General features: G+C 45.2%; 1 protein-coding gene across 3 annotated transcripts in view; it reads right to left on the bottom strand.

Annotated features, from left to right (window-relative positions):
- Nucleotides 1–20,227, bottom strand: part of SIM1 (SIM bHLH transcription factor 1) — a 302,054-nt gene that overhangs the window by 220,365 nt on the left and 61,462 nt on the right. The window contains exon 2 of one of the 3 annotated variants that reach the window (XM_069606528.1): nt 229–296. The exons of the other annotated variants lie outside the window; for them this stretch is intronic. The gene's annotated coding sequence lies outside the window, so the exon portion shown is untranslated. The remainder of the gene's footprint in view (nt 1–228; nt 297–20,227) is intronic. 3 annotated transcript variants of the gene reach the window in all.

The following is a 20,227-nucleotide window of genomic DNA, read 5'->3' as shown; positions in this document are numbered from 1 at the left end:
GGTTGTGTCTATTCAATATTCTCTTAAAATACATTTATGTCGAATTCTTTTTGTTTTAGTTAAATATATCCGCTCACTGTTCAGACAAACTACATGATTAAGGGTCACACACTTAAAACTAAAACCCTTCTTTCCAGATGACAAATTTAGCATCCATGAACTACAACCTACCACTAACTCCCACAGAGGGAACGGTCACTCAACAAAAGCTTAATCTATGTTGCATACCTTGTAGATTGGAGGGGTCTCGCAAAATATTCCAGGAGAGCTGTGTCCATGAAGCTGATTTGTTCTTTCTGCAACCAAACAATCAGTAGAAAATATTCTAAGCAGATTTGTCCCTCTGAAAAGCTCATATTTGAAAGAGTAATCATGAAAGGGCACTTTTAAAAAAAATACGGGCTTCAGCCACAGAGGTTTGTGAAAAAAGTGGAAGTCATTAATGCATAGTACTAGCAATATCAATTTACAGAAATCGATATGGTGAATTTATTATTGATGGTTATTGAATCTGCTTATAATGAACATGGCATTACCGGCACATGCTCGCTGTGAGTTCTACTTCAACACATCTGTTGTCCAATGAATTGAGTTCAACACAATAGCGAGCGTACTAACATTCATAATATTCAGTTTTTAAGCCAATGCATCTCTGAAAAATAATCATAGACGGTGCTATTTCCCTACTGACTTCCTCATAGTAACACTGTTTTTGCACTTCATAAGATTTGGCCATTCGATGTCCATGTTGTTGGTAATCCACAGAGGTTAAGACAATAGGATAGTGAAGTTCTCAAATCTTGAGATTTGTAGAAAACAAAAAACGATCTTCTTTTACTGTACGATACAACACTGTCAAAATCAGCATGCAATCATGACCTTGTCTGGTAAATTCCCACTTACTCTGAAAAAGCCAGTCTCTAACATAATGTTTTTGAGTCATCTTGACTAAATCACTTCAAAGTACTCCAATGACATAAGTGATAGTCACTCTACCTGTAATGAAATATGCAACAGAGTCATATGATACAATTATAGTATATGTATCTGTATGGATATACAAAAGGTATCAAACTGAATACATTATGACAGATTCTTTTGTGTTTGATTCTGCTTGGGTCGAGACTTGGATGCAATAATGTATAGTCACTCGCTAAGGAGTAAAACTGTAGCACATTTAGGCAAGTGACTGCCATTATCAGCTTTTTTATGCTAAAGATGTAGGACTCAGTAGGTAGGGGGGACTCTGTTAGCCCTTGTGAATGGAGAGGGTTAGGCTGTGGAATAGCGAGGCGCGGTGGTAGGATAAGCCATACACGGCAGGCAGCACTGCTTACCCATCCTCAGGTACACATCTCCAGGAAGTCACCAGACACACGGGTGAGTGGAGCCTGTCTATAGTGACTGTTGGAGAGCATTAGATGTCTTTGCGCATTGAAGCAGCACTCTAAACAGTATTGCAATCCTTGGCATTGCCTCTGCAAGTAAACGGTATTAGTGTTGAGCACAATGGCAGGGCATGTTTTCATGAATGGTCTGACTTTGCATAAATGCCCTTTGAGAATTGCTTAACATGTACATTTACTGAAAAATGCATTTGCGGATACAGAGCTCAAAAGAGAAGGGCAGATATGTTCTTCGGGAAACTCCCTCTCTAGGCTATTTAGTCTGTACATGATTGAAGATCACATTTTTTTCAGGACCTGAAAAAAATGTTAGTATATATTGGGAATAGTTTTCTCAATATTATTATCTGCAGTATTGATGATGCAGGCTTTGGCCTATTAACTCCATAAAAATGCAATGAAATAAAATGATTGAAGCCTTAGGTTTGTAAGGGGACTACGTGTTTCTTTGTGAAACTCTCCATTAATTCTGTTATTGTTTAGTTTGTACATAATTAAGTCATGCACTGTAATAAAAATGTAACATTGAACATTGGGAATAGCGTTCTTAATGTTATTAATTGAAATACTGATGATATAGTTTGTCATAAAAAATTCCATCAAATGCCATTAAAAAAATAATGTGAACAATTGTGAATGCAAAGAAAATGCTTAAACAGTATGTCTAAGCTGTGCATGGGTAGTGGCGAGTTGAAATTCACACTTTCTAGAATAGTTTTCAGAAGTATTTTTGTTTGTTAACCCTTGTGTTCGTTTGACTATATTTCTCCAATGATTAGCAAGCAACATGAGCAATCGTCTTATTTCAGGACAATATGCAAAACAAAAACAAAAAAAGACCAAAAAGACTATGGGGAAAAATGTATGAGTAATGTGCAAACGAGGAACGTGACCTTACTATTTCTGGATTATATGCAAATGGTTATTCAATATGATATGGTTTCAGTCGCTTAGCTAAATGCTATGTAAAGGCTGACCGCACTAAGCAAAGGCTAGTTACACACTCAGTCATAATGTTCAGGCCTTCCATTCTTGTAAAAAGCATAAAGGTATCTTTAAAGGGTTGTGCAAATAGGGTGACCATTTTTGGAACGAAGGGCAGTCGGGTTCTTTGTTTAAGGACCTCAAACTAAAGTCACTAACTGTGAACTGGTGGATAAAGTATGAGATTGAGCCAGTAAAGACTCTTGACACAGCAAGAACATCTGTCGAATATGCAATGTGTCCTGCCCTCTTGGGATTAGGTGAATTATTGTGTATGTAGTTTAAACATATTTGCGTTATTATCTTTTGCAAATGAATAACAAATGACCAATGTTGATTCAGGCTCCATTTTGTATAAAAGTCGACATGTGAATCATTCAGGCACTTCACTTCTCCACTCTCCATGAAATACTGGTCGCGGCTGGAGGTGCGATCAAGTGTATTGTATGTGAATAATAAAATCTGCCTTGTAATATTTGAAAACTCTGTCTCAGATGCTGTATTTTGTTTGAATTATAGTCCTTAGAAGTCTAATAATAATTGATGCACTCTCGCAGCCCTCCCTTACAGTGGTGGTGAAATGCACCGGGCACACTTATGATACCGACAAAGTCTTACTCAGTAACACTGTCACGAATGCAGCAGCCAAACATGCAGCATATCTACCCAGTCCGAGTGTCTCTGAATATCCAGTGGTAGTGCAGAGCAGAGAATAACAGCCTGAATCCTACACTTCTTTACCTATTGGCCAACTGATTGAACTGCATGGGCCCGCCCCACAGGAGGAAAACGATTTATGGTTGAAGAGGGGATGCAAGCAGTCTCCTACAGATTTGTTCTGGTGACAAGAAACATCTGGAAAAGCAATTATGCCACAGGATTTGCTGCAGTGTTAAAACAACTGGATAACACTGCTTCTGAAAAAAGTCACCTGGACCCAGCTCTTTCCAAGAATTACAAACTTTCTTTTCTGACCAAGATCTTCGAGAAGGTGGTGGCGGTATAACTGCTGTCATTTGTTGAAGTAAATTCTCTGTTGGCAGATAGACCATACAGATTTTGGACCAGGTTGAGAAAGGGAGTTAGAGAGGAGCACTTGTGGAATATGGATAACCATCGGGACCTCCCACTCATCATGCGTGATTTCTCGGCGGCATTCAACACAATGGACCAACCCAACCAAAGGGTCATTCCACACAGATAATGTGCAATGGCTCGTATGAGGAAATAATGTCCCCATACATAATGTCGCAGAGAAAGGTCATTGGCGACATTGTATATGGTGACATTATGTATGGGGACGGGTTGCAGGGATGTCCTCTGCTCCCCTCATAAAAAGAATTCAGGGGTTGAGGGGGTGTCTCACGCATGTTCAATGTAATAATGTCTCTGCAAAAAACTGCGGCTTTTTTGTCCGGAGACATTTTTGTAGGGACATTATTACATGGAACCACATGGCTGTGGTGCCAGAACAGGCTTTGAAGTGGCCTATTCCTTTCTCAAAGACTGCTTCAAATGTGTTATTTAGTAGGTCTGAAGACAAGACCAATTTTGGTTATGTTTGGGACGCCACATAGGCCAGCTCTATCCTCCCTTCTTTTTGACATTTATAGTAAAGCAATCTGCATCTTCTTCGTAGTATGAACTTTGGGTATCACTAATTCCCAGTCATAATGTATGCTGATTAACAAGTCTGCAGAAGACAATTAAAAGCTTAATTTAGAAGATAATTTCATGAATTCAATGCGGCAAATATCATGAATTAGATGCTCACGCATTCAATTTATGTTACTCCTCATTTTTATTAATTTGTATGGTGGAGAGGAGAGGCGGAACATAAGTTACCATTCTACCTCCCCCTTCCTTGCCGCCATACAAATACTCCAACATTTACGCCAGCATTAGTTTTTGATGCTGGCATAAATTATGTGGATTCTTATGGAATCCAACTGCATTTTACAACACAACAGCAAAGAGAAGACGGATTCCATTGTAAACATTCCTAACATACAAACTGGCAGGCAGAGTTTGCGTCATTTCAATTACACAAAGTCGACCTCTGTACACCAAAGTGTATATATTACACGTCCCCCTGCGTAAAGTATGTGGAACTCAAAAATGTGCTCATTAGTCTTTAAGTCCATCAAGTGGTGGATGCAGTCGAAATGACGGAGCCTTAGCTGTAACAAAACAGAGCTGGCTATAGTGTGCCGAATAATGACAAGAGAATTCTACAGCCACCACCCATTTTTGTAAGTCTCTGACCTTTGCTATTCGGCAGCACATAAAGACGCTGGGCATTGTATTCAGCCCCGAAAATGATAAGTTGGCCCAAGATAAGTCATTGGTACGTTCAAGGAGTTACTACAGTAAACCCCTTAGACAGATCTCATCTCCAGCTGGGCATGTAGCCAGAGTTTAAAGTGGAGAAAACTGGATTACAGCAATGCCCCATATATGGGAGCCATTAAATCTCTGATTCAGGGAGTGCAAGTACTGCAGAATAATGTTTCGAGAACCATTACAAATGCCCCATACGCAGGGGTTAAAGTGAAGGAAAAAAATGAGTAGAACTATGTTCCTATGCCACCCCCTTTTTCTGCTCCCACCCCATGCCCCATACTCATCCTCACCCCCGTCCCCAATTCAAACCCCATGCCTAGGTCCTGCCTTTCCGTCACTCCACACCACAACACTGTGTTTTACAACAGTACTCTCAAGACTGATGAAAGCACAGTGAAAGAAAATGCATTTAAGTGGCCACCAATAGTTTCAGTCATTAGCCACCAAAGCATGCAGCTTCATGCACCCTCCCCTTTCCATTCAGCCACCAGTCGCACCTCTTAGGCGACATGCCCAGGACTATGTCCATAAACCCCCACCCCCTCCCAATTCCAAAACCAGAACCCATTACAGCTGTTGACAAACCCAGATCACTTCAGATAGGGGCTTTGTGGCGGCTCAAGAAGTGGTGCTATGTCCCAAGCAACATATTCAAATAATCAAAAGCAATAAAACATTACACTGGCGTGTTACCAGCAGGGGTCCAGGTTCGAATCCGCAGTATGGAAGAAGTAATAAAAAACAGAGGTGCCGTCCTGGAATGGTGTTTGTGGTGACATAAAGGGGACAACGGCATATTTCCCAGAAAAAAAGGTAATGTACCCATGAGTTCCTGGCCACGACGACCTCAGTCCATACAGTTCTCATGTCACCTGTATATTGTGGCTCCTTCATTGACTCCCAATTCAGTCCAGGATACAATTCAAGATTTCCTACCTGCTGCACCATTCTATAAACAATGGAGCATCAAAGTAACTTGAGTTAAATGTTAACATTCCCACCTCAAAGCCATTTAGACTCTGGTCGAGATTCCAAGCTTACGCTGAGCTGTTGGGAAACAGATCTCTGTACAAGGAGAGCAATTTTGGAACATTCTACCTGAGAAGCAAAAACTTGAACTTGGTTGGCCTAGTTTCGAAAAAATACTAAAAGCACTATTATTTAGCAAAATATCTAGGTGGTTGATAAGTTGTGAATATTTGTAGAATTCCGGTTGACTTCCATGCACAGATGTATTACAAAGTCTCAGGAGGATAGCTCAGGGGCAACGTGCTCGCCTTGGAAGCAAGACGACGAGGAGCAACACGACGCAAAGAAACACAGGTTCGATCCTTGGGTCCGCGCTTAGAAACCTTTTGGGTGTTAAGCGCATTATAAATAACCTATCATATCTCAAATGTCTGCTTTTATATACTTCAGAAAAGCCAAAAGCCAAAAGATCGATTAAAATGAACACACTATCCTGTACTTCTACACTCCTGCCTGTCACAATGGTACCTTGCTGTACAAGTTGCCTTCAGAGCTAAATACAATGATTAGAATGAGTTAAACCCGCCTTACAAACAATAAAAATGACAGTTTGACCTTTATTTTATAATATGGTCACTGTTATACCAAGTCTTCTCTGTCTTGTCACATTCGTTCCTTACACGCCCAAGTAGAGACGATTAGGTCATTTGGAATTGTTTCAATATTAAGGCAGTCTGTATGTTCTGTGCTTTTTCGCCATTTCAAGCTCATTTGCCTTTGAGACAATGATCTGCCATGCAAACCCCCACGGCTCTGTAACTCTGTCCTACCACCTTTTCCACAAAGAATGCAACTCCACTTACAAAGCAAACCTGATTAATCATCTTTTCCATGTCACTGCCTGAACTGGCTATTAATACCGCCGTCACATTTTGTTTCTTCCTCTTCACCCAATCCAATTTCACGCGCTTTAAAGCAACGTTTTCTGCATTTCATTTGTGTGCTACAAATAAGCAATATGACCCGACCGGCGGGGGCATTACCGACTCAGGTAATGCCCTGGGGCCCATAGTTAAGGCCCCGGGGCATTGCCTGAGTCGGTAATGCCCCCGCCGCGAAGGTCATATAGCTTTTAGTACCCCAGCCCGCATTATGTGCGTGACCGGGGCACTAAAAGCATTTTTTTCTGTCCCGAAACGCTGCAGCGTTTCGGGACAGGAAAAAAAAAAAAAAAACTGACCAAGAAAATGGCCGACATGCAAAGGGAAAACAGAGTCCGTTTTCCCTTTTCATGGCGGCCATCGGGAGCGTACGCGCTGGGAACACAGGTGTTCACAGGTGAACACAGGTGTTCCCAGCGCGTCCGCTCCCGAAAAAGAAGCAGAAGGTAAGTGGGGTTTGGAGGGGGGAGATGGAGAAAAAAAAAAAAAAAGTACCTGCGTCCCCGGCGGGGGACAATGGAAGCTTCCAGCCGTGTGGAGGTGCGGAGCGGGCCCCGCTCCGAGTCTCCACACTGCTGGAGGCTGCTATCGTCCCCCACCGGGGATGCAGGAGCAAGCAGGTAAGTGGGGTGGGGAGGGCAGGGAGGAGGGAGGGAAGGGAAGAAAAAAAAAAAAAAAGCTTACCTGAGTCCCCGGCGGGGGACAAAGGTAGCCTCCCAGTCGTGGGGAGGCTCGGAGCGGGGATGGCCCCGCTTTGAGCCTCCTCATTGGCTGAGGGGCTGCCACGCCCCCCGCTGAGGACAAGGCGGCTGCAATCCCGGCCGAGAATCGAAGGATTCTCGGCCGGGTAAGGACCTGGCGAGTGCCAATCAGAATGCGTGTTACATTCTGCTTGACTCTCGCCGAGTACTAAAGAACCGATAAAGAGAAGAGTCCTTGAAAAATGTCACAATCACAATAGCTATATCAAAAAGTTGCAAAAGTGACATTTCAGCCCGTTAAACAATGCCATTCACCCATTATATCTTCTAATTAACATTTTCCATCTTACACTTGATAGAACAAACAAATGAATAAATGCATTCAATCACGATCAGCACTGTGTTCATGGCCAAGTTGGCTGAATAAGTGCCAAAAATAATTGAATGAAAAGCATATTTGTTGTAGCACTTCATGCCAGCTTGCCCTCACTAAGGCGCTCATTACACCCCTGGTGGATTCTTTCAAAAGGTTAACGCCAGTGGTAACTACTATTTCCTGCATTAGAATGTAAGTATGGAGAGAAGGAGCATCAGAGATGTCCACTTTTCAGCCCTTTACAAAGTTACACTGGAAATGTGTTTTTTGCATTATATTGAAAGGAAGCAGTCATATTCCTTTCTTCCTTTCCCAATCCTCTGTTCCTTGATCCCTCCTTCGCTGCACTTAGAAGGTTTGGTGTAATGTTTGAGTTCTCTGCACACGGTTGGTAAACATTCCGAAGTTGTCGGTTTCATAGCGTGACTGGAGAGGTGCGGACTGGCGAGCCCCAGAATAAATTCTCTTCAATGCTTCTTCGTCATAACTGCTGAACCCATATGCATGCATTAGTAATGGCCGAACCCCAAAACCTCACCCATAATGATAGGCTCACAACTTGTTTCAAGTGTTGGCAATAAAAAGGCAGTAGGATTTAATTGTACAGATATGGGTTATGACAATAACAATATCACATGTCATGATGGTATCATACTTTTGGGCACCGGGTCCCGAGGGTATCCACTCGGACCCTTGCCGCCTGCTTGTGTCCCACGACTTGTTGTTGGCACCGTACAGTGTCTTGTACTTCTTTTTGCTCTTCTCTCCTTATTGTAGGGTGGATGGGTTCTGTGGTAAAAAAGCAAGAAGATTTGGAAGACACTGAGTAAACAGTGAACCTCCTGTTTGCTTGGTCCCCGTTCAGGGTCCACAAACAGATTGTGATTACTCTGAGCATGCTGCTCTCATTTATAGGACCCAGGGAGGCCCTGGGTCTTTGTTGTGTATGTGGTGGGGGCTGCTGTTGTCGCAGCCCCCGGCCGGATAGCCGACTGTCTGACCCCCTGGTGGGGGCAGATCTTTGAACCTGGGCCCTACCTGATGGTTGTTTTCCTTATGGCGCTTAGCGCCTTGCTGTTTGGAGGAAGGGTGCGATGACTGTTCGCACCTTACCCTTCTGTGGCTTTTGTGCTGCCGAGACTACGTGTCTCCGTAGCTGGAGAGGGAGGAGAAGAGCAGGCGCGGGGAGGTTGGGTCTGCCCCTGTCCCAGCTGCCCATGGCAACAGCAGTTACCCTGCCTTGCTTGTGGGATGCCCATGCAGCATTGCCCATAACTGCCGAACCCATATGCATGCATTAGTAATGGCCGAACCCCAAAACCTCACCCATAAAGATAGGCTCACAACTTGTTTCAAGTGTTGGCAATAAAAAGGCTATAAGATTTTATTGTACAGATATGGGCTCTGACAATAACAATATCACATATCATGATGGTATCATACTTTTGGGCACCGGATCCCGAGGTTACCCCCTCGGACCCGTGCCGCCACACACGGGCAGGTTGCCGGCTGACCGTGTTCCCCCAAGAGTATGCCCTAGAGACAGCCCCTGTGAGCAAGTGTTGTATTGATTTCCCAAAAGAAATGCTCCATGCCCTGGCTAGACAGATGGGTTCCGTCGTCGAGAAAAAGGTCTGGGTTGCCTAGTGTAATGGCCAGGTGTTTTATGAAACCCAGTCCTCTAGTCATACAGAATCTCTCTATAGTCCTGTTCAGTTTTCTTCTGGATATGTCTAGAGATTTGTAGCAGTTGGCCCCTAGCCATTTCTTTCTTGGTAAGATGGCCGAGAAATATATTTCGGTACCCCTCCAGTTGTGCGAAATGCCTGCTAGGGAGGAGCACATTTCTTCGCATAAGGTGTGTCTAGCTGTGTTGACTAGGTCGTTGCCCCCTAGATGTATGATCAGGAATTCTGGTGGGTCCCTGTATGCCACCAGTTCTGCTAATGGTTCGTGGACGTCCGCACAACGTAGGCCTCTGTATCCCCACCATGAAGTAATGGTGTTTCTGAAAGGTGGCTCTTCTTTGGTCTCTTCTGCCCATCTGCCTGTCCTGAAAACAAATGAGTGGCCAACTATCCATGCTGATCGGAGTGTGGTCCTCAATTCGCCTGATGTTTCTGTGGTGGTGGGAGGGAGGGAAAAGGAAAACAAATAGTTATGGCAGATGTTTATATCGATTGCAGTCTGATATATCTTTTATAACAGCCTGACTTCCATCCCCCTATGTATTTTAGTAGTTGCCGTGCTAAACCTTCTTGCCATGCTGCAGTGGCGGCACCTATGCTGAAGGAATGAGTGCCGAAATGTTTGGGATCCCACCCTGCTCTGCTGATTGCTTTCATCAGCACTCCTTTAAATTGGTAGCGGCTTAGGGCCGATGCATCCTTGTGGATTAACCCCCCCCACTTTGGGTCGTTTTGCGTAATATAGGTTGGTGATGCACACCGGGCAGTTTGTTGCCTCATCTATGCAACAAATATTGATGGTTCTTTTGGCACCCGTTTTTGACTGTTGCATTTCTATATTAACACTCTCCTGTCTCACCCTGATTTCCATGATGCCCAGGCCATTTGTGGCCTTGGTGCTGGAAGCGATGAGTTCTCCTACCCGGAAGGCCCCTAAGTAGGCTAGGAAAAAGGCTGTTTTAAATAACATTGTCTCGTAAGGGTGCCAACATATGGCTTCCAAATGGCTTGCTATCTGTACCAGTTTGGTGAAATCAAGGGGTCGACTGGTGTCCACTTGCGGGCCCTCTAATCTGCCCCATCCCTTCATTGGATAAGAAATGAGGGTATTCTGGGTGGGGTCTGAATCGCCCCGTATTTTCGTAAAGTATGAGATTGCTACCAGGTGTCTTTTAGCCCAGTCCCTTTTGAAACCTTGTTCCCGGGCCCATTTTAAAAATACTTCTATATCTTTAATCGTTATTAGCTCTACGTGGTTTAAACCTGTGGCTTTGAATACTGTTTGCAAACACTTACTGTACTGTGTTGCTGTGGGGCTTGCCACCGCCCTCTCTGCCATCTCTGTTAGGAAGCCTGTGAGGTTGTTGGCACCCGTTGTTGTTGTGCCTGATTCTTGTTGGGCATCCCGGCCTGCACTCTCTGGTGCTGGCATTGATGCCAATGTGTTGTTGGCACCCGTTTTAGAGGTACCTGCTTTGTATTGGTCATCCCGGCCTGCACTCTCTGGTGCTGGCGTTGATGCCAATGTGTTGTTGGCACCCGTTTTAGAGGTTCCTGCTTTGTATTGGTCATCCCGGCCTGCAGTCTCTGGTGCTGGCGTTGATGCCGATGTGTTGGTGGCACCCGTTGTAGAGGTCCCTGGTTTTCGTTGGGCATCCCGGCCTGTGCTCTCTGGCATTGGCGTTGATGCCGTTATTCTTATCTTCCCATTATTGCCCAGCATTCTGCTGGTATTGGTGTCATCTGTTCTTGTGCGTGCGGCGCTAGCTCTCGGAATCTTGTCCACTGGAAGCGAGATAAGGCATCAGCAATGTTATTACCTGCCCCTGAAATGTGTTTCGCTTTGAGTACAACGTTTACTTGTAATGTGACTGTTGTAATGGCTCGTAATACTTTTAGTACTAGAGGGCATTTCGTAGACCTTCTGTTTATGGAGCCCACTACCACCATGTTGTCGCACCAAATCAGAAGTTACGTATTCGCTAGTCGCCTGCCCCAGATGTGTAATATTAGCCAGATGGGGAATATTTCTAGTAAGGTGATGTTTTTTGTCCACCCTGCTGCTTGCCATGAATCGGGCCAGTGTCCTGCCACCCATTCGGAGTCTAGTATGGCTCCAAACCCCTTGCTCCCAGCTGCGTCGGTGTATAGGACCCTGCTTGACCGGGTATTCAAAGGCGTTCGCCAAAGCAAAGACCCGTTGAAATTTCTGAGGAATTTTCCCCATGTTTCCAGGTCCTGTTTCACCTCTCTGCCTAGCCGGATATGCAAGTGTGGTTTGGTGAGTGATTTGATTTTGAACTCCAGGCTTCTAGAAAATATCCTCCTTTGCGGTATTATTTTGGATGCGAAATTGAGGCTGCCTGCTAAGGATTGTATTTCCTTTACAGTCCCCTTATCTCTCATTATTAGGTTTTGTATTGTAGCCCGGAGTTCTGATATTTTGTTTTTGGAATTCTGCAGAGCCCCTTTGCTGAGTCTATTTCGATGTCCAGAAAGATTATGTTTGTGTCTGGTTTGGTGGTTTTTTCCCTTGCTAGGGGAATTCCCCACTGAGTGGCCATGTGCTCCAGATTTGCTAAAGCCTGGCCGCATTCCTCGGAGTTTGGTGGCCCTATGACCATGAAATTGTCTAGGTAATGCACTATTTTTGTCCCTGGTCTCTGCTTTAGGAAAGCCCATTGAAAAAAGGAACTGAATTGCTCAAATAGTGCACACAATACTGCGCACCCCATGGGAAGGCATCTATCTACGTAGAATGTGTTGTTAAAAGTGAAACCTAGCCACTGCTGTGACTCTGGGTGGACTGGCAAGAGTCTGAAAGCAGATTTGATGTCCAGTTTAGCCATCAAGGCGTTTCTGCCACACTCTTGTATGAGCCTTACCGCTTCTTGGAAATGTGTGTAAGTTACAGCGGATTCTGTGTGTGGGATGCCGTCGTTTAAAGACTGGCCTTTAGGGTAGGATGGTGATGGATTAGTCTCATTTTTCCAGGTTCTTTTTGGGGACCAGGCCTAGTGGAGATATTAAATAGTCCTTTAGAGGCATGGTGTCCCAAGGACCTGCTACCCTGCCCAGTTGCAGTTCTTTCTTGATTTTGGTTTCTACTATCTGGGGGTTGTCCCTGGCTGACTTTAGATTCAACGGGATGTATTGTGACCCAGAGCCCGTAAATGGTATGAGAAACCCCTTGGAGAAACCCTGCGATATTATCCTGCTGGTTTCTATGTCTGGGTAGCTGTTTAGGGCGTCCCTAAAATTGCCCGGGTTGATGGGCGTTCGTCCTGGTTCTAAAATTGGGATAGCATTCTTTCTTGGCTGGAAGTCTGGTACAATTGCTTGTTGCATGGTCGAAGTTGCAGTTTGTGCAGGCGTGTTTGTACCTGCATTCTTTGCCCCATGTACACTGGTTTTTCCCAAAATGTCTCCATGGGATATTGATTTGACAGCCTGCTGTTTGTTCTGTCTGTGGGCATTATTTTTAGCCGCCCCAGGCTGGTTCCTCCGAAAGGGCTGCTCCCCTTTCTTGGATTTATCATTGTCATGGGATTTGCTTACTTGCAAATTTTTGCTATTTTTGGAAGAAGAATGCATGATATCTGCTTCCTGGGGAGGTTCACCGTTGAAGGTGTATAAATCGTTCTGGACTTCATCCCACTCGATGGCCGGCCTTTCTGACATGCTCCTCCTAAATCTGATGTCGTATGCAAGCCATGTCTTCCCCCTCTGGGTTATTTTATCAACGTATGCCCAGATCTTCCTACCATCCATGGGGAATTTTTCTTCATATATAGTTGCTAATATGGCAAAAGCCTGTAAGCAGTTGTCCCAGTTTTGTTCGACCTGGGCGTTCCTGGCAATGGCTTTTTCTTCTATTTTTTTGGGGTCTCTAAAAGCGTCTTTCCCTTTGCCCTATGCTTCTATTAGGGAAAAGATTTCTATAAATTCTTTGGCCCATATGGCTTCTTTGATTGTGTTTTCTATGTTCCATGCCAGGCAGCTTTTGTATCTATTTAATATCTCTGTTTGGAAAGATTTCATTTTTTGTTCTTATTGCGCATTACAGATTGATATAATGTCAGTTGTATTGCTGCCGGGTGTCCCTGTCGCGCCCGTGTTGTCTGTGCCTGGCGTTGTCCATGCTTTTAGGGCACCTGTTGGATCAGTTGCCGGAGTTGTGGCTGTTGTATTTATAGCTGTGCGGCGCTATTGGCAACTGTTGTACTTGTTGTGGCGGAATTGCTATAGGTAGTGTTACGGGTGGGTTGACAACCGTTATAGTAGGTTCTATTGCGATGGGGGGGTTTGAGGCCCCAGTTTCCCTTGTGGGCGACGTCTGTTTCCCCCTTATTTCTACCATTAGTTGCTGTAATTCCGCTATATTCTTGCATAATTTTGACAATATTTTGGTACCTTTTCTGGCGTCTTTGGATATTGTTATCCTTTTTAAAGGTGCAGAAACCTCCTCCTGGCTGGGTGGGCCGGTAATTCCTTCCCTGGGTAGGCCGTACATGTTTTCTCTAACCCATGCCCAGCTGTAGTGCTCTGCCGCTTCAATGGCTGCTAGCAATTGTGGTGATTTGGGCTTCTGCGCCGGTGTTGGGGGTGCCTGTGCTTTCCGTTTGGGCCCCATGCTTTTCTATGCCTGCTGTAGGAAAAAGAAACAGGGTTATATCACGGAGTTAAACCGTTGTTATCGGCAGGTTCTTTGCGCATGTTCTATTTGTTACCCGTGCTGGGTAACTGTTGACTGGTGCTTTCTTGCCCGGGTTTCAGAACATTGGGGAGCCCCCAGGCTTAATTTACTGATTTAAATACTTGGTTTCGCTGTGAGGTCGCCCTGCAGTATTACAGAAATTATTTGAAATCTGCACTCTTTGGGCCTGCCGAGCTTGGAACTGTGTTCGCCAGCTGTGTGTGGCTGTCAAGCAAAGACGACCTCCCAAGCTGGTTTGTGACTCAGCCCAGTTTAAAATTGGCCTGTGTTATCCTGCCCCGTCTGCCTTATAACGCGGGGGTTCCGGGCCACTGTAAAACATGTATCTCTTCTGGGCATAAATGTCTATTTTTCCTCCCTCGTAGCCCCAGCGCGGTGGCTCACCTGTAAAGTGTTGAATCGGAAGCCGTCGGCGCTGTGCTGTTCGAGTTCCGCTTCTCCTTCATTCGCACTGGTTTTGTGGATGATTCCGCAGCACGCGTCTTTGTTTGCTGTGATTTGGAAACGCTCACCACTCGCTTTTCGGTCTATGCCGAAAATGTTGAAGCTGACAGCGTCCGCGCTGGCCAATCGGTTGCTGTTTCTTCCTTCGTTAAAACTGCATCAGCAATTGGTTTGAACAGTACAATGTTCAGGAAGGAAAAAGACACTGCAATGTACAGCGAACTTCAAGAATTGCTAAAGAAGCAAGAAATTTTGAAGACATTGAGTAAACAGTGAACCTCCTGTTTGCTTGGGTCCCCGTTCAGGGTCCACAAACAGATTGTGATTACTCTGAGCATGCTGCTCTCATTTATAGGTCCCAGGGAGGCCCTTGGTCTTTGTTGTGTATGTGGTGGGGGCTGCTGTTGTCGCAGCCCCCGGCCGGATAGCCAACTGTCTGACCCCCTGGTGGGGGCAGATCTTTGAACCTGGGCCCTGCCTGATGGTTGTTTTCCTTATGGCGCTTAGCGCCTTGCTGTTTGGAGGAAGGGTGCGATGACTGTTCGCACCTTATCCTTCCGTGGCTTTTGTGCTGCCGAGACTGCGTGTCTCCGTAGCTGGAGGGGGAGGAGAGGAGCAGGCGCGGGGAGGTTGGGTCTGCCCCTCTCCCAGCTGCCGATGGTAACAGCAGTTACCCTGCCTCGCTTGTGGGATGCCCATGCAGCATTGCCCACAACTGGTGACAAGCCTCTGCAGTCCCCAGAGGCAGCTTCTTCGCTCAAAGAACCAGTCAGCTGCCTTGTTTTCCAACCCCCTTCAGGTACTCCTGCAGCCTCCATGCCAGTGCGCCAGGCTACCCGAAACAACGTTATAGCAACCCAGCTCCACCCACCCGACGGTACGCAACCCCTTTATCGCTCCCACAGCATCCCAGACCCTGAGAAAGTCATCAATTTCATCAAAGCAGAAGGCGCAGGGAACTGGCACGCCCCAGCTAATGTGTGCTGCAAAGGCTGCCTTAAAGATCATGAGGCAGAGAGCCGCAATGATTTCCAGGAGGGTCAGAAGACAACTGCAGCTAACCCTGCCAGACCTCCTCAGGTGGAGCGGGGACCGCCTATGACTAACAGTGGTCCAGGGGTGAATATCGGTTTCTAAATCATCAATCAGCCCCACACCTCTAATACACCAGTAGAGATCCGAACAGATTGGAATAACAAGCACATTTTAAACCTCCTTGTCTAATTTTGGTAATGTGAACAGAACAGCAGGCTTATCTCCGAAAGGTATTGGATCGTTGGGTTAGTTGCAACACAGCAAAAATACAATTATGACCCAATGATAAAAGGGACTGTCCAGTCAAGGTTCTATCAAAAATAGAGTTATTGGCTAATCTGTAACTTTAAGGTTGAAAATAGAATTACTAAAATTTGGAAAATAAACGCTATATTGGAAAAATCATCAGAGCTGTGACAAGTTATTGGTTCATGATATCCAAATCAATTATATACACTTAAAGGATCTAAGAGTTGAGCGCAATCTAACGGCATACCGTCTTTTGTATCAAAAATATCGACTTTATTTGCATCACAACAGACACTCTAACAACACTAGGAGGGGAATGCAGAGGGCATTGGAAAGACGAAAAAGGGATGCACTCTGGATACTGAGGGTAGTCAGTATGGTTAATAACCACCACAGTGTAAGGTTTCTAGGCTTCAGCACAAAGGGAACAATGGGTGTTAATATATCTCTAGGGGCCTTCTGCGAAGAACCAAGGGGGCAGAACCTCAATGTACATTGTACTTTAGGTGCTCTTGGTGCTCCACCGGGTCAAGTCGGCTTCAGGGCACTGTGCAGGCTTCTGTGGCAGAGTTTGAGACTGGAGTCAGCTGCAAGTATCAAGCGGAAAGACGGTTCGGCGAGCAAAGCTGGACGAACAGCTGCAGGCTGGCCTGCCCAGCGGCTCGGGGTAAGGAATCGTCTCAGTGATCGGCAGTTTAAAGCACTGGTCGAAACGCCTTGGATGTCTTTGAACAACAGCGGCTTTACAACAGTCAGGGTTGCTGTCGGTAGTGGATCAAAGCAGTGCAGGAAATGGGCCAAAACAAGACAGAGCTGGGCTCCAGCAAAACATTTCCTGCCAGAGCCCCGCCCAGTCCTCCAGATCCAGGGGGTATCTGACATGACCTTTGAGATCCTGTGCTTCATTCATCAAGATCTTTCAGGAGACTCGTCATTCATGCCTAGTTTTCTGAAAGCAATTTGCTTGGTGTAGCACAGGCTGCGCCCACTGCACAACCCATTCTTCAATGAGCATTCTGAACACACACTACTGGAGCATGCATACAGACACTGCCAAAGCTTGACATACAGTTTCACAGCTGTTCAAACTGGTATATATGTCCTGCGTTTTACAGACATCGCTTTATTAGGGTGAATACTGTGACAATCAAAATTGAAGAGTCCATTATTCGCTTAAAAGGTTTTCTTAATGAATCACTATAAGACATGTTTAACATTTCAAATTGTGGGCATTATGTTGTTCCCATAATGCTCTTTGCTTTTATGCAAATCGCCAGGATAGGGTTCTATGTAGAGATACTGTGTTTTGCAACCTGGCCGGGGGACACGCCGCTTGACCCCGCACCCTCCTTCCCAAAGCCCCACCCCACCACAAAGTGATGGTTCCCCCAATAAATGTTTTCCATTTCCAGCACTGGATCGAAGAACTCAACTGGCTCCAAAAAGTCCTTTAAGGTGGACATTGATAGATGCTTGTCGAGGTACTTCTCCCAGCTTATTCAATGGGCATGTGTCGTCCTTTAAAGCAAACGGCCCACTGCTGAGCAGTGTTTTGCAGGCAGCTGCCTTGTCCTTGATTGTAGGTTCAGAGACCTTGTGGCACTTCATATTCAGGGCATGCTGTGTGCTGGCTGGGTACCGGTTCTGGAGCAGCTGGAGGGTCCTCTAAATTCTGTATCTCCCTCTGTTCACTGGGAGAGTTTTCGGGGACGTATCTTGCTTCCCGCTTTGAATATCCTTGGCTTCCTTCACTGGTGGAAGATGTATGGCAGACTGTATGTTCAGCCAAGGTCCAATGATGAGTTTTTATTTCTGCTTCTTGTGAAGTCTTCAAATGATCTGCCAAAAGAGGGAATCAGCCATCTTTTAAAGCCAAGTGGGCCACAGTGATGATTGGTGTAGGTTAAGCCTACCTTAATGAACCAATCCTGGGGTCGCTACCAACAATCTCCTGTATCCGTGAGATCATAACCAAAGTGCTTTGCAACAGGAAAGGTAAAGAGATGAAGACAGGAACATGGTGTGCCCCAGAACTAAAATGGCAGAACCCTTCTCTCAACAGAAAGAGCTCTGGGCTCACTCCCTTGTGCCACTAAGCCCCACCCATCTTCCTGTCTGTTGTGATCAAAGTGTCTCTCTGGTTAATTGTCCTACCTACCTGTGTGGTCCCTGTTAAAGCGCAGGTCTCCCTTGAAGCGGTAGCGAGACCAGACTCTCTGGCTCCTACAAACCACATTCTTGTACCTGATGAATGGTTTACCCCTAGTAGGGTGGCCTACTGTAAAAACGGACCCAGACATGGCAGTTCACTTGTCAATGATACTGAGGGCGAGAGCTGGCTTCAGGTTGACACAGTTACATATGAAAGGTTTTTGGTTTCCTGTCTCCTTTGTTAACCTCTGCAGCCAGGCCCTGTATGGGCCTGTTTGAAACACTGTCTATTGGTATGTTAATCACTGCCACCAGCTGCAGTGCCTAACATAAGAGCAGGACGGTTCCCTGATGCCTTTGTCAGTTAATTAGGCTGACCATGGCAGGGGGAAGGTTGGTCCTCCCCTTTCCTTGAGATGACATTGCGTACTGCTGGCTGCCAAATTCCAACTAAATATGACAGTGGCAGACTGCACCAGTAGGCTGTGTCCATGCCAGAGTGCACAGGTCTATGCTTTTGTCGTGGTATGAGCATAAGAAAACATGCGTGGATTAGCCCCACGCATTTTCCTGGGGTTGGTCTACCATCATTCCATTCAATTAAACATTTCAAAAAAGCCCAAGCGTGCGCAAGCCGACCTTGCAGATGGTCGAATTCCTCACACTGCCAGGCTTCAAGACTGCCACAGCCAATTCACAACGATCATCTAAAGTAAAATGACAGTTGCAGCCAATTCCAATAAATCTCTACAGGAAGAGTTAAGGTCACTGCCAGGCACATAAAACGGTACAAGGCAGTATTTAGGCCATTACATGTCTCCTCCACAAGGACTCCTAAACTACCTAAGTCACAACCATCTGACCTAACCAGCAGTGGTAAGTTGTAAAATCAAGGAAATGCACCTACCACTGCCACTTCAAACCATGCCTCTGGTCAGCGACACTGCAAGAAGCAACCAGCCTGCACCAGCCAGCTCGGGCTGAAATTCACTGACCAAAAAAAGAAAGTAATATTACAGCTGAAAGGTAAAGGGCCTCATCAGGAGTTGGGCGGTATCCCACAATTCTCGGTAGATCACAAGTAGTGGTAAAGCTGTAAATCTCACTTGCCTATTGGGTCCATGGGGTTGGGGTGGCGCTATTAGCGCCATGCTAACAGCACTAAGAATGGCCCAAAAAAGGAGATTTATACCTGCAGCAAAACGCTGAAGGTAAAACTCACATTTTACGCCAGAATCATGATTGGCCCAAACCTTAAATGCAGCGGTAATAGTTTTACCGCCGCATTTAAGGGCTCCAGCTCATGATGGGGCCCAAAGTATTCCAAGCATTCTTTTGAAAATTGCCACATGTCCCAACTAAGGATGAACGGATATTGAAAATGTTGAACTTACATATTTGCGAAAACATGATTTCCAGTTTACTTGATGATGTTACATCCTTTTTTCAAGATGGAAATGTTTTATTCGTTATGTAAAATGCATCAAATTAGATGCTTTGGGCAAGATTCACAAAACATAGTGCAAATAAAAAAGGAGCGCAAAGAATGCCCTCTTTAAATTATTATTATTATTATTGTTATGGTATTTGAGCTCGGACCTAGCTTCAAAAAGCAACGGAGCGCTTTACATAGGTGTACAACAGTACAGATGCATTAGTTCGTTGCAGCTTTATTTAGGTATTTTTCACCATAAAAGCCAACATATTAAAGATCATCACATGAAAGCCTCATCACGAGTTGGGCAGTATCCCAGCCATCATTCCGGCCAACTGTAATTGCATTAGCACCACCCGGTACGGCGTTATTAGAGCCGGATCACAGGTTGGGCGTTAACGGTAAATCCCCAATTGGGTCCATTGGATGCAATGGGGCATTTTCGGCGCAAATACTACACGCTAATACATCCAGCGGTAATTGCACCGTAAACGGGGCGCTAAATGGGATTTTCACCTTCAGAAAAAAGTTGGAGGTGACACAGTCCATTTAGCGCCCAACTCATGCTGAGGCCCACAGTATCATCTGAAGGCATTAAAACATAAGAACACATCAGACAAGAGAAAAAATCAGTAGCGATCACTGGCATTTTCAAGAATAAATTCATAACTATATATAATTTATCTTGCCCCTTCAAATGATTGTTCAGCAGCAATAGAATTCATAAGGTGCAAATGTGCCTAAGGTACATGATGATTGAACCTGTACATAATAATAACAGCATTGGA

The sequence above is a fragment of the Ambystoma mexicanum genome, chromosome 4p (genome assembly GCF_040938575.1).
Source record: "Ambystoma mexicanum isolate Mex_15411 chromosome 4p, UKY_AmexF1_1, whole genome shotgun sequence".
NCBI lineage: Eukaryota > Metazoa > Chordata > Amphibia > Caudata > Ambystomatidae > Ambystoma > Ambystoma mexicanum.
Note: the sequence above shows the minus strand (reverse complement) of the source record. Positions and strands in the feature narration are given on the sequence as shown.